General features: G+C 38.7%; 1 pseudogene; it reads left to right on the forward strand.

The window, feature by feature from the left end:
- The window catches only part of LOC100722699 (uncharacterized), an 82,102-nt pseudogene that overhangs the window by 14,454 nt on the left and 55,375 nt on the right, over positions 1-12,273 (forward strand).

Below are 12,273 nucleotides of genomic sequence, written 5' to 3' on the forward strand. Positions count from 1 at the left end.
TGTAACTTATCAACTGGCAATTTCTTACCTTTTGTTTGTCTGTAATTTAGTATTATTTTTCTACCTTTTTTTTCTTTAATCTCCATGTATTTGTTTTTTTTTTTTCGTTTCCTTTTCTTTAAATAAAAAAAAATGTTACAGGAAGTCATTGAACATAATCCATATTTCCACAGGTGGGTACTTTGGACAATGAAAACTATGATTAGGTGGGTGAAACCTTAAAGAGGGCTCATGCTGGGAAGAAAATATCTCTACAGAAACATTTTCAGGACGACTTTAGTAAGATCAGTGTTGGGTCCACTATGTACTCGTATATTAGGTGCTCGTACTCCTATCATAGAGAAAAGTGAAGCACTTAGAAATAAGGATGTGATGGCCACAGCTCCTTTTTTTTTTGTTTTACCGGTAGAGAACCCAGAGACTAAGATGGAAAGAAAAGAGACCCCTTGACTCACTTCCCCTAATTATCTTAACACAAGACCTGCAGCTCCTTGTCATCTAGGTACAAACACTTCATACAGGAGGCTGCTATGGTGAAATTTTATTGGGCCATGCTGCTTCCCTGTTACAACCAGAGCTGGCCTTAATAACAACAAATGATACATGAGCACCGAGGAGTTATATGCTTCGTGGATCATTCATGCTGAGACCTTTGGAATCAGTTTTGGGAGCTTTACATCCGATTCCACAGGATTTCAGACTTTTTCTTTCTTCCTGGGTTTCAGCTGATCAATGTCTTTATTTCAATGTTGAGTTACAGAAGCTTGTGACTGAGCAAGCTGCTAGGAATAAGCCAGGAAATACAGCAAATATCACTGAGGAAATGTTATTTGGAACAGGATATTTTGCAGACTAGCACAGCAGTTAACTTATCCTAATGAAGCCATGAGCAAATTAGCCTATTAAATAAAAGACCTTGGGACTCTGTTCCTGTGGGTGAAACCCCAGTCCCATATTTTGCATGTTTTTCAGAGCTCCAGTGAACTGTGTACCCAATTGCTGGATTGCAGAAGGTGGTTCATAGACAGGTCCCCCCATGTACAGGCAAAAGATACCTTTATCCTATAGCTTGCATTTGAAAACGCCAAATTAGAGTGTAAACAGTCCTTGGGACCAGTCAGATCCAGTGAAAAATTTGGGAAATAACTTAAAAGACTGTCAGGATATAGGCACTGAGGTTTAGAAAAATTCAATGTTATTACAAGCCATGGTAAGCTTTACAAATGGGATAAAAGATAGTAACATTAAATGTTTTAATTGTGGAAATATGAGGTGTCCTAAAAACAATGCACTGCTCCCATTTGATGGGGAAAGCTATTCATATTTGCTGGTGAGCAGTGTAGTATTCCTCCCAAGTAGAATGCAGAGCCAGCACCTCATTTGTGTCTCCACCATGAAAAGGGGAATCACTGATTAAGCCATTGTGATTGTTAATATCATAAGTGCTATCCTTCTTTGGGAAACAGGAATCAGAGGCAACCCCCACATAAGTCAGAACTCCTGTCAAGCTTATCTCATGCCAACCTTCGGGCACATCTGGATTCCCAGAGAGATATTTCATTCCTCACCTATGAGACTCCAGGTAACACAGAGTTAGATTTTCCTGGGACACAAAGATTCATCTTCCATGAGGGAGATCAGTCTCTAAGCATACTTACTAGAATTTGGCTGAAATCACCTGAGAGTACTGCTGGCTTAATTATGGAGAAGTACAGTTTACATTTATAATGCATAACCATATTATCTGCTGTAATTGATGCTGATTGTAAAATAATTTTGTGAATATTGGGCTTTTAAACCAGGTGATTATGTTGTTCAGCAAGAAAACCCTTTTTATACTTTAAGAAACAATAAAATAAAAGGAAATTTTGGGAGTATTTCTAATGGTGAAATTCACTTCACTCAAGTATTAACAGAAGGAAGATCTTTGTGTACTATTAAGACAGGAGGAAAACACATTCAGGGGTTAATCCACACTGGGACTGATGAGTCCTTGATAACTAAAGAATAGTGGTCCTTTTCTTGGCCTGTTAATATGGCTACCACCTAATTAGTGAAGCTTAAGTTACCTCACAAGTGTTATCGTATGTAGACACAGAAAAACAGGTGAGAACTTTGCAAGCTTATATTGCTCCTACACCAATAAACCTATGTGGTGAGATCTCTTAAAAATAAAAAATTGTGTTACCCCATGAACCTGCTTCTGTGGCAGGGCAAATGATGACTAAAATGGGCTATCAATCAGACTTAGGCTTGGGAAAATATCTACAAGGCAAACCTAAGACCTTGGCAGTTTCTGTGAGGGAGCTGGACTGTGAAGGACTGTGGGGGACTAGGTTATCAGCCCCCCCCCCTTTTTTTTAGTATGGAACACTGTTGCTTCCTCTATCAGGATTGCTCTGCTCTTTCAGGGAAAACAGATGCATCTGTCTGGGAGAATCAATGGCTCCTGAACAGAAAGAAGCTAGCCCATCTATGTGATCTCATATGGGAACAAATTCAGTTAAGACATTTATAACCAACCAACCAACCTTCAATACCTGAAGCCCAAAGTTGGGAAAGGAAAGGTTTTCAGTCCACACGTGGTTGGCTCCAAGACAGGTGGGCATGGCAGGGCTGCAGTTCATGGCAGTACTTGGAACACTTCTGTAATTAATATCTCAAAGAAATCCAGAAAATAGAGGCTATTACAATATTTAAGAAGACTAAATGCTTGTTTGCAGCTGATGAGAGCTTTACAACCTGGCATCCCATTTCATGTAGCCATCCCATGAGAATGATATTTGACTATTAGTGACCTTAAAGATTGCTTTTTGCACTGCCACCAAATCCACTGATGAGCAGCGTTTTGCTTTCTTTTTACCTAGTCTCATCTTTAGAGAACCTATGAACGAACATATATTAGTGGATGGTTTTGCCTCAAGGGATAATGAACAGCCTTATCTTGTGTCAGCATCTTATGGCTTGAGCTTTAAAGACTGTCACACAGCAGTATTCACTGGCATGCATTATTCATTATATGAATGAAATTCTGCAGTAAATGGAATCCAGATCTTAATTGTATGATTTGTATGCATCAGTCAAGAGGGATTTAAGGTCCTATGGTTTTGTATAGTTTCCCACAAGGCAAAAACCTCTAATCATATTTATTAATTTGGAACCCTTCCCAGTGAGAAAGCAGTGAGACCTCAAGAAATTAAAATAAGTTTGGTTGTCAATGTTAAATGATTGCCAAGGAAGGGCACAAACTAGGGAGAACTAGGAAGAAAACCAAGGCCCTGCCTGTGAGCCAGCTACTACATGCAAGCTGAAAAAAGAACAGAGTCCCCTTCCCTGCGCTATCATCACCCAGCTGATACTGAAGAACCATGTTATTTGATTTTCACTCCTAAAACCAAGCGACTATTTAGAGTTGTAATATGCAATACTGTAACTATCGTAGATTTCCTTCTGTCATCAATGTTTCAACTCATTTTATTGTTCTGTTTTTTTATTTAAAGAATCAAAAGCAAATTAAAAAACAATAGGAAAAGAGAATAAAAAATAGGAAACAAAAATTTTTATGATGCTAAAAAATATTAGCATCATAAAATTGCTAGTTGATACATTGCATATTGTCATGTTAACAATAGTTGTTAAAGTTACAAAATTGAAGCATAAAAGTGGCTAGACACTCAAACATTGACAGTGTGAACTCTTTTGTTCAATGATCCAACAGAAATTTAGTAATATAGTCATCTATCTTACACACTATGCATACTGCTATATCCTTTAGAGTACTTTCCTTCCCTTTAACTTTTACAATATCTGTTATACATTTTGGATCCCATTATTCTGTCAGTTATTTATTTTTACACTAGAGACATAATTTGATATTTTCTAATGTGAGTCTTGTTTATTTCACTAATGAGGGTATTTTCAAGTTGTTTCCATTTACCTATGAAGGCCTTGTCTTTGTTACTTTTTACTCATTGCTGAGACAAAATACCTGAAGCCCAAAGTTGGGAAAGGAAAGGTTTCAGTCCACACTTAGTTGGCTCCAAGACAGGTGGGCATGGCTGGGCTGCAGTTCATGGCGGCTGAAAGCAGCAAGCAGGAACCAGCAAAGAGCAAAACACACCTTCTTCCTGCCATTACATCACATCCTGGCTTCACCCCTATGTGGGTGTAGTACTGACATCAATCCAAGCACTAGACAGTGAAACAATCACAAATGCACAATGCAAACTCATGAGGCCTGGGGGACACAGACATAAACCATGACATTCCACCCCTTGCCCCCAGGACTCATGTACATCCTTTATACAAAAGACATTTAGTCCACCTCCAAGAGTTGGCAAAGTCCTAACAATTTCAGTGTTGCTGAATAGTCCAAATCCCAAGTCTCCTTCAAGATCTATGGTAAACTCTTAACTGTAAACCCCTGTACAAATGAAACAAGGTTAAACATTTCTGAAATGCAAAGGCACAAGATAAACATTACTATTCCGAAAGTTACAAACAGGGAAATATAAAGCATCGGAAACAAAGCAAGTCCAACATCCAACAGGACAAACATTAAGTCCTAGAGTTCCAAGCTCAGCATCTGAAGCAATCTGGTCGCAAGCTCCAAAAGGTTTGGGTGATTCTACCTCCACGGCACTTCTGGTGATTTAAACTCCCACAGCTTTTCTCTTAAATCCCCTTTGCTCACTTTTTGCAGCTTCCCTCGGATCATCCACATTCCTGGCTTTTCCAAACTTCTGGGGTCTCCACTACACCTTTGGCTTCACCTTTACATCTTCACAGATTTCCCTCTCAAGGGCACACTGCTTAGCCTCCCAAGCCCTTTGCAATTGAAGTGGAAGCCATCTTACCCTCAGAATTTGTGCATTTTCCTTTCACCTAAAATCAGCACCTTGTGGATGCCACCAAGGTTTGCTGCTAGCTGGAGCAGTAGCCAGGCTTTTCTCTCTCTTGACCGTAGGGGTCAGTTGCCTGGATCACAGATCTCTGTTTACCTGATTGTGAGGAAAATCTTCTCTATGTTGCCACCATTCTAGAATCTCATGTGGCTTCTGTCGCCATTCCAGAACCTCATGTGGCCTCTGTCGCCATTCTGGAGCAAGGCATTCTGCAGCTTTTCCCTCTGAGCAAATTCTTTCACCTTTGCAGTGAGGCTGCAAAGGGTGGGGACCTGCTTCCTGCGATGCTCCCGGGGCCATCTTTCTTATCTCTCTTTCTCCCCTCAGCAATGAAAATCTCAACTATGTCTTTACAATCCACAGCCTTCCTGGAATTTTCCTTCTGGCCAAACTCACAGTATTGTAAATTATCCTGCTGAACTCTTTGCTCTTGATTTGCAACATAAAGCTAGCTAAAAGCCCCAACAATAGCCATGCCACACACACAACATTCAATTGCTTTTTAATTTCCTTTTCAAGATTAATCTGTCTATTGTCCTTTCTCGCAGTCTCAGGCAAAGTCTCTGGGCAATGGCAAAATGCAGACAAACTTTCTGCCAAGCCATAGCACACATCATGGGGAGTCCAACAACCAATGCAGTCCTTCTTCCCAGCAGAAACCTCTCAAGCCTGGTCTTTACCATCAGGCTTTCTATCAGCCTTCTGGTCTGCTGAGCTCTGACCAGAATCTCCTCTACAGAACAGCCTAAATTGCTCCAGCTCTATGCATCCAGGCAACATGTCCGAGCCTTTCCAAACTCTGTCCACAAGCCATTTCCAAAGCCTCTCGAGAAACATAGTCAGGTATAGTCACAGCAAATGACCCCACTCCTCGATACCAAATTCTGTGATAGCTAATTTTTACTCGTCACTGAGACACAATACTTGAATCGCAAATTTGGGAAAGGAAAGGTTTATTTCTTACAGTTTTTGGAGGTTTCAATCTGTACTCAGTTGGCTCCAAGGCAGGCTGGCATGGCTGGGCCCCAGTTCGTGGTGGCTGTAAACAGCAGGAACTAGCAAAGAGCAAGACACATCTTCTTCCTGCCATTACATCACATCCTGGCTTCACCCCTATGTGGGTGTAGCACTAACATCATCAATCCAAGCACTAAACAATGAATCAATCACAAGTGCACAATGCAAACTCATGAGGCCTGGGGGCCACAAACATAAACCATGACATGGGTCTTTTTTAAAATTGAAGTTCTTTGGTTATATACCTTAACTGGAGAATTAAGACCAGAGTTACCATAGAAAGGTGAGTACTAATTTTGATGATTTTGTTATTTATCTGTAGTATCAATTTTGCCTTATTTTCAGTAGATTTGTCTGCTCTTTCTTTTCTGTGTAGTACATATTAAATTACATTCTGCAATGTTGGCATACTCATGCTCCATACTTTATTGTTATGTTTGAAGGTTCTTATTTCATTGTCCTTCAACTTAAATGATAGCTTTACTTGATATAGCATTTATATATGCAAATATTTTCTTTCAGGGCTTGATATACAACATATCATGCCTTCCTTCCTTCTTTCCTTCCTCCCTCCCTTCCTTCCTTCCTTCCTTCCTTCCTTCCTTCCTTCCTCCCTCCCTCCCTCCCTTCTTCTTTCCTTCCTTCCTTCCTTTCTTCCTTCCTTCCTTCCTTCCTTCCTTCCTTCCTTCCTTCCTTCCTTCCTAGTCTTTAGGATTTTTGTCGTGAAATCTGAAGATATTCTGATGGGCTTGCCTCTATAAGTGACTTGACACTTTTCACATGCTTCTGTGAATGTATTTTCCTTGTTCTGTAGTCTTATCATTTTAACTATAACTTGTGTTGTTCTTTTGCTCATAGCAGTTTAGTTTTCTGAATACATTATGTACCTAAATGTCTATATATTCACAAATATTTCAAAACTTTTCTCTTATTACTTCATGATATAGATTTTCTATGCCATCAACTTGAACCCTAGTAGTGCCTCTTCTATACCCAAAAGATATAGCTTTGACTTTTAACATATTCAAGTTCTTGGATATTTTGCTCAAAATTGATTTTTAAAGAGTCTCTGTGTAATTATTGCTGAAACTTAACATGAAGTCCTAAAGTTTTTTCTTCTGATTTGTCCTGTATTTTAGTGAGAATCTCCACTGCATTTTTTATTTGATTGAGTTTGGATTTCTCAGGATTTCTGTTCATTACTTCTTTGAAATCTCTACTACTTTGTTGAATCACTCCTGCATATTTTGAATTGACTTCCTACATTTATTCACTTGTTTATTTTTATCTTCTTTAATTTCCTTAACAGTTTAGTAAATGAGCCTTTTGAATCTTTTGGCATTTTCTCCTGTTTAATATATTTGTATCCAGTAACTTACGACATTTGGATATTTTTAAGTTATGTTGCATTAAATTTCTTGTTTTGGTATATTGAGATATGAGAATCTGGTTGGTCATCTCTTCCTCTTTAATTTGTGAGTTTTCATACTATGTAGCCTTCTTCTGATGTGTTAGTTTCCAGAAAACTGGTAGAGGAGAACATAAATCATAGTAATATCAATGACAAATCAGGTAATTTGAAGAAAAAACAACAACTGTGCCACCATTAGTAATAGAAAAGAAAGTAGTTGTTATGACAGTGAATCTAAGGCAAAAGAGATGTGCACATGTGGTATAATTTTCTTAGCATGTCTTTTGTGACTGGCAGAATTCATAGGAGGTTTTCCTCCACTATGCTCATAAACATATGACTGACATATTACACAATGATCTTATGACAGCTATGGTAGCAGCAGGCAATGGAAGAAACTGTTTTCTGCATTGTAATCTTATGGGACCTCTATAGAATAAGTTGGCCATCACTAGTTGAAAGGCTACTATCCAAGGTGTGAATGCATTGAGTCTTGTTTGCTGGTTTGTCTTTATTCATTCTTTTATTTCTTTAATCAATCTTGCTTGCATTATCATGCCTGAAATAGATAGACAGGCAGGTAGAAAGATAGATGGATAGATAGACAATAAGTATTTGCTACATGAGAAACTGAAAACATAAATTATTTAAAGAATGAATTAAAAAGAGATGGTAGGAAATAGGAACTTAGACTCTGTCAAGATGGGCAGAAAACCTGAGATGAGAGTAAAGGAGAACAGATGGAGTAGAGCAGGGGAGAAAAATGATCATGATCTCTATATGGATCTACTGCTCCCCAAAACAAATGTAATGATTATGTACATGATAATACTTCAAGAGCAAAATAGAATGTTAGAGAATAAGTGCATTATTAATCATAACTACAAAAATGTATTAATAGATACACAAGATTAATACCCATAAATTATGCATCAGTATCACAAAGCATATGATACAAATAAAATATTTTTTACTCAACTTTAATTTGATTATTTACTTTTCATGTTATTTTGATACAAAATTTCTTACACAAACCATGAACAACACAGAAAAAGTCTGTAGAAGACATACAAGTGAAAAGTGTGGAAAAGATTTCTGCAGGTCGGGAGATTTAGTTCAGCAGCATAAACACCTGCCTGGCAAGTGTGAGGTCATGAGTTCAAACCATACCAAAAAACAAAAAACAAACAAACAAAAACAAAAAACAAAACCCCCAGCTTTTACACAGCAGACTATGGTGGGAAATCACACCTTTGAGGCCAGCCTGGACACTTGGTGAGCCAATGGGGCCCAATTGATTTTAAAAGATGTTACAAATTTACACTGTCCTACAGAGATTCACCTTTGATTTGAAGGTTTGGGTCCAGGTCAACCTGAAGACCTTGGCTACATTTCCCTGTCCCATAAACCTTCTAAGAGGCTGAGTTATATAGCAGTGGTAAGCAGTAGCCTAGCAGGCAGGATGTCCTGGGTTCACAACCTATACAGAGAGAGATGGACAGAGGAAAGGGGAAAAAGAGAGGAGACAGAGGGAAAGATGAGGAGAGAGGATCAAGCCTGTCACTTCAAAAACAAGCAACAAATCAACAAATCATAAAAAGGAGTTTAGAATATTATTACTCAGTGAGGACTTGCAGCAAGGTTGTTCATTAATTTCAGCCCTGTGGATCTTCTGTCTCCTCTGCCTTCACTGATCTGCCTTGCAAAGCCCTTTTTAAATTTTCAGTGTATTTTCAGACAGGGTCTCACTAAGTGTCCATTTCATTGGCCTCAAACTTGTGATCCTCCTGCTCAGCCTGCCAAGAGGATAGGATTGCAGATGTGTCACCTCATCCATATCTTTTTCTCATTTTACTTTTATCTTGTGTGACTTCTAATTTATCTTTGTGATTGTTGTGAATTACATATAAGCCATATTATACTTAAAGCAGTTGTCCCAAACTTTCAAGAATTCTACTTCATTTTTAAGGGATCGAGTTTGTTTAAGAAAAATGTGACAAATGGAGGGAGAAGCAGAGGGCAGTGCAGTAATAATACGAATTTCAGTCACTTTCTCATTGTGGGGACTCATTCTATGACCCTGGCAATTTTCATGAGGAGAGCTGTAGTGAGGCTCACATTTCGAAGGCTCAGTCCATGTTTGGCAGCTCAGAAACAAAGAGCCCTGCGTGGAAGGGACTGGGCCTAGGAAGCTGCTGACATCAAGGAGGCACGGTGAGATGTGGAGGGCAGGGAAGGAAGCTAAGGTTCTCCAGACTATGCCCCAGGGTCCTGCCTCTCCTGACCAGGCCCCCTTTCTAGCCTCAAATCAGCTGTAGCACTGCATGACTCATTCAGCTTTCAAAAGCCCCACCTATGAGTGCATGGGGCCCTTGGATGACATTGAGATATAAACCATGACAGAAGAGGCTTTCATGTCCCACTTTAGTATCAGATACAACATGCAGAGAGAAATCAGTGGGGAAACATGCTGTACCACACTAAGCGTATAGTGCTAATAAGCACAATTGACTTAGGGACAGGAAGAGCACTGCAGTCAGCTATGCAGAGCACTCAGCTCAGCACACAGAGCGCCCTCTGGGATAGCTTGCACTGGGTCACAAATGAAGGCTTAGCTCATTTAAGAGTGTGGACACCATGTCCACTACCTTCACAGCCCACAGCAGAATGGAACTAGATATGCAAAACAAAAGGGAAATGGGAAATCTCAAAAATTCATTCAAATGAAATGCAATTTTATATTATTTTTTATTTTAAAGAGGGTAAAATTAAACATAACAAGACAGATCAGAAGAAAAACAGATTTCAAAGCAAGACCACTGGAGATCTTCACTGTCTATCATATTGTCTCTTGTTTTAGTTGTCCATGTCTTCACACACAATGAATTCATACTGAACAAAATAGCATTAAACTAATCAGAACAAGATGATGAAGGCATTTTAGGTGTTCAAGACCAGAAAGTAGGGAAGTCAACAATGGCTGTCATAATGTCTCTCATTCTCTTCAAAATAGCTGTCCATACCTTTATGTATGTTGAAATTGAACAAAGGAAAACAGACTAATATTGCTCTGAACAGAGAATAACAGTATTGCTAGATTTTTATATCATGATGCTATGGAATTAGCACTGGGTATCTGAGTGTCTCTTCTTTTTCAGAGTATCTGTTCATTACATCATGTATTATATAATCAATTCTCATAAACTGTTTAGAAGTTCTATGCATGCATGAGTCTCTGCATGTACACCTACTCTTTCTGTGTTAGATGGAAAAACAAATCAAAACAAGACAACAAAATAAATTCCTAGAAAAACACAAACAAAAAAGACATATAAAACCAGAATACTAGGTGATCTACAGTAGTTACTATGATGTCTCTTTTTATTTTCAATAAAATTGTCTATATCATCAGGCACAGTATAATTGAACATAGCAGTACATATCAATGTTAATAAAAACAAAACATTGGAGACATTGTAGGACTTCAAAACCAGTTAATAATTAAACCAGAATGGATATCTTTTTGAATCTTGTTGTCTTCAGAGTACTTGCTTCTACTCTCAGACTTGATACTATGAAGCATACCAGATTTGAATAGAATCAGTCAAGACAAAACAGCGATCTAACAAGCCAGATTCAAATAAGATCAGTCATAGTAAGACAGTGTAAGTAATACAGGGCTTCAGTTTAAATTAATAGGAAATTAAGGATAGTTACCATAGTATATCCTGCTATTTTGGGTTAGGGTTAGGGTTAGGGTTAGGGTTAGGGTTAGGGTTAGGAAAATGAACTTCAGTTATTCACAGGAAAATGGATGGAATGTGAGGCAATAATGTTAAGTGAAATACGTGAGGTGCAGCAAGTGTCTGAGTTACACAGGAAACCAAAACCATATATAAATTAAAGAGCAAAATCAAGGCAGACATTTTTGAGAAACAGAAGGGAATCAGGAGACAAAAGGAGGGATAAGAAAAGGAAGGAGAGTAAAGGGATCAAAATGATCAAGATACATTTTATAAAACATAAATATGTCCATATATATGCATTAATACACAAACAGATGTTAGCATTCTGTATTCCAATACTCCCCAAGATAAAATGGTAGGGGAATATTCTGTACTTTAAACTGAATCACCTTAAAAGAAAATGTCTGTGATCTGTATTACACTATCTTTGCATTAAACTTGCAATGTGGCCAAGGGATCAGCAATGGGCTGAGCAATGGGCTTTGTGGGTCTAAGGATGTGCTGAGCCCGGGCCTCATGTGAAAGTATCCCACAGCAGCTGCCCTCACCATGTCATGGTGCAAAAAAACTGATCGCTTGCTGTGAGGTCAGTGAGCCCTGAATTTAGAAGCTTGTGAACTGAGGCCATGGAAACCACATTGTATTCACGGGCAAACTGCTAGCTCCTGCATCCTGTCCTACAAGAAAAGCAGTGTATAGCCAGTCCCTCCTCTCTCCTACATCCTGGTAAGTCCTGGAATGAAGGCAGCAGAGGCTCTTGGGGGAAGTTTCCCTCTTGAAGATGCCGCATCTCAAGAACCCAGAATGGAGCAGAGAACCCTTGTTTAGCACGACTCACATTTGTTCATCTTTATGGTAGTGTAGAATTACACTGTGTATGTATAGTACATTTTTATCTGTTAATTTTCTATATGTCCTGAACCTGGTAGATAATTAATACACATGTATTAATAATGATATAGCAACTTTTCAGAGACATGATTAAGGTTTTATTCATATTCTATACAAAATTGTTACTCTAGGGGGCACTATATCATGCACTCTGGGGAGAGACTGGCATTGGCCTAGTACCAGGCAGCCTTGGGCATCAAATAATTCATGTTTGGAAGATAAACCTTTGAAAAGTATGAAGGAAGAAAATTCCCTTCAGGGATGTAAGAGAGAGCAGAGGCCCACATCTTCCCTCTAATGTTTT

The sequence above is a fragment of the Cavia porcellus genome, unplaced genomic scaffold (assembly GCF_034190915.1).
Source record: "Cavia porcellus strain 051 isolate PalLab524CR breed Dunkin Hartley unplaced genomic scaffold, mCavPor4.1 scaffold_7, whole genome shotgun sequence".
NCBI classification, from domain to species: domain Eukaryota; kingdom Metazoa; phylum Chordata; class Mammalia; order Rodentia; family Caviidae; genus Cavia; species Cavia porcellus.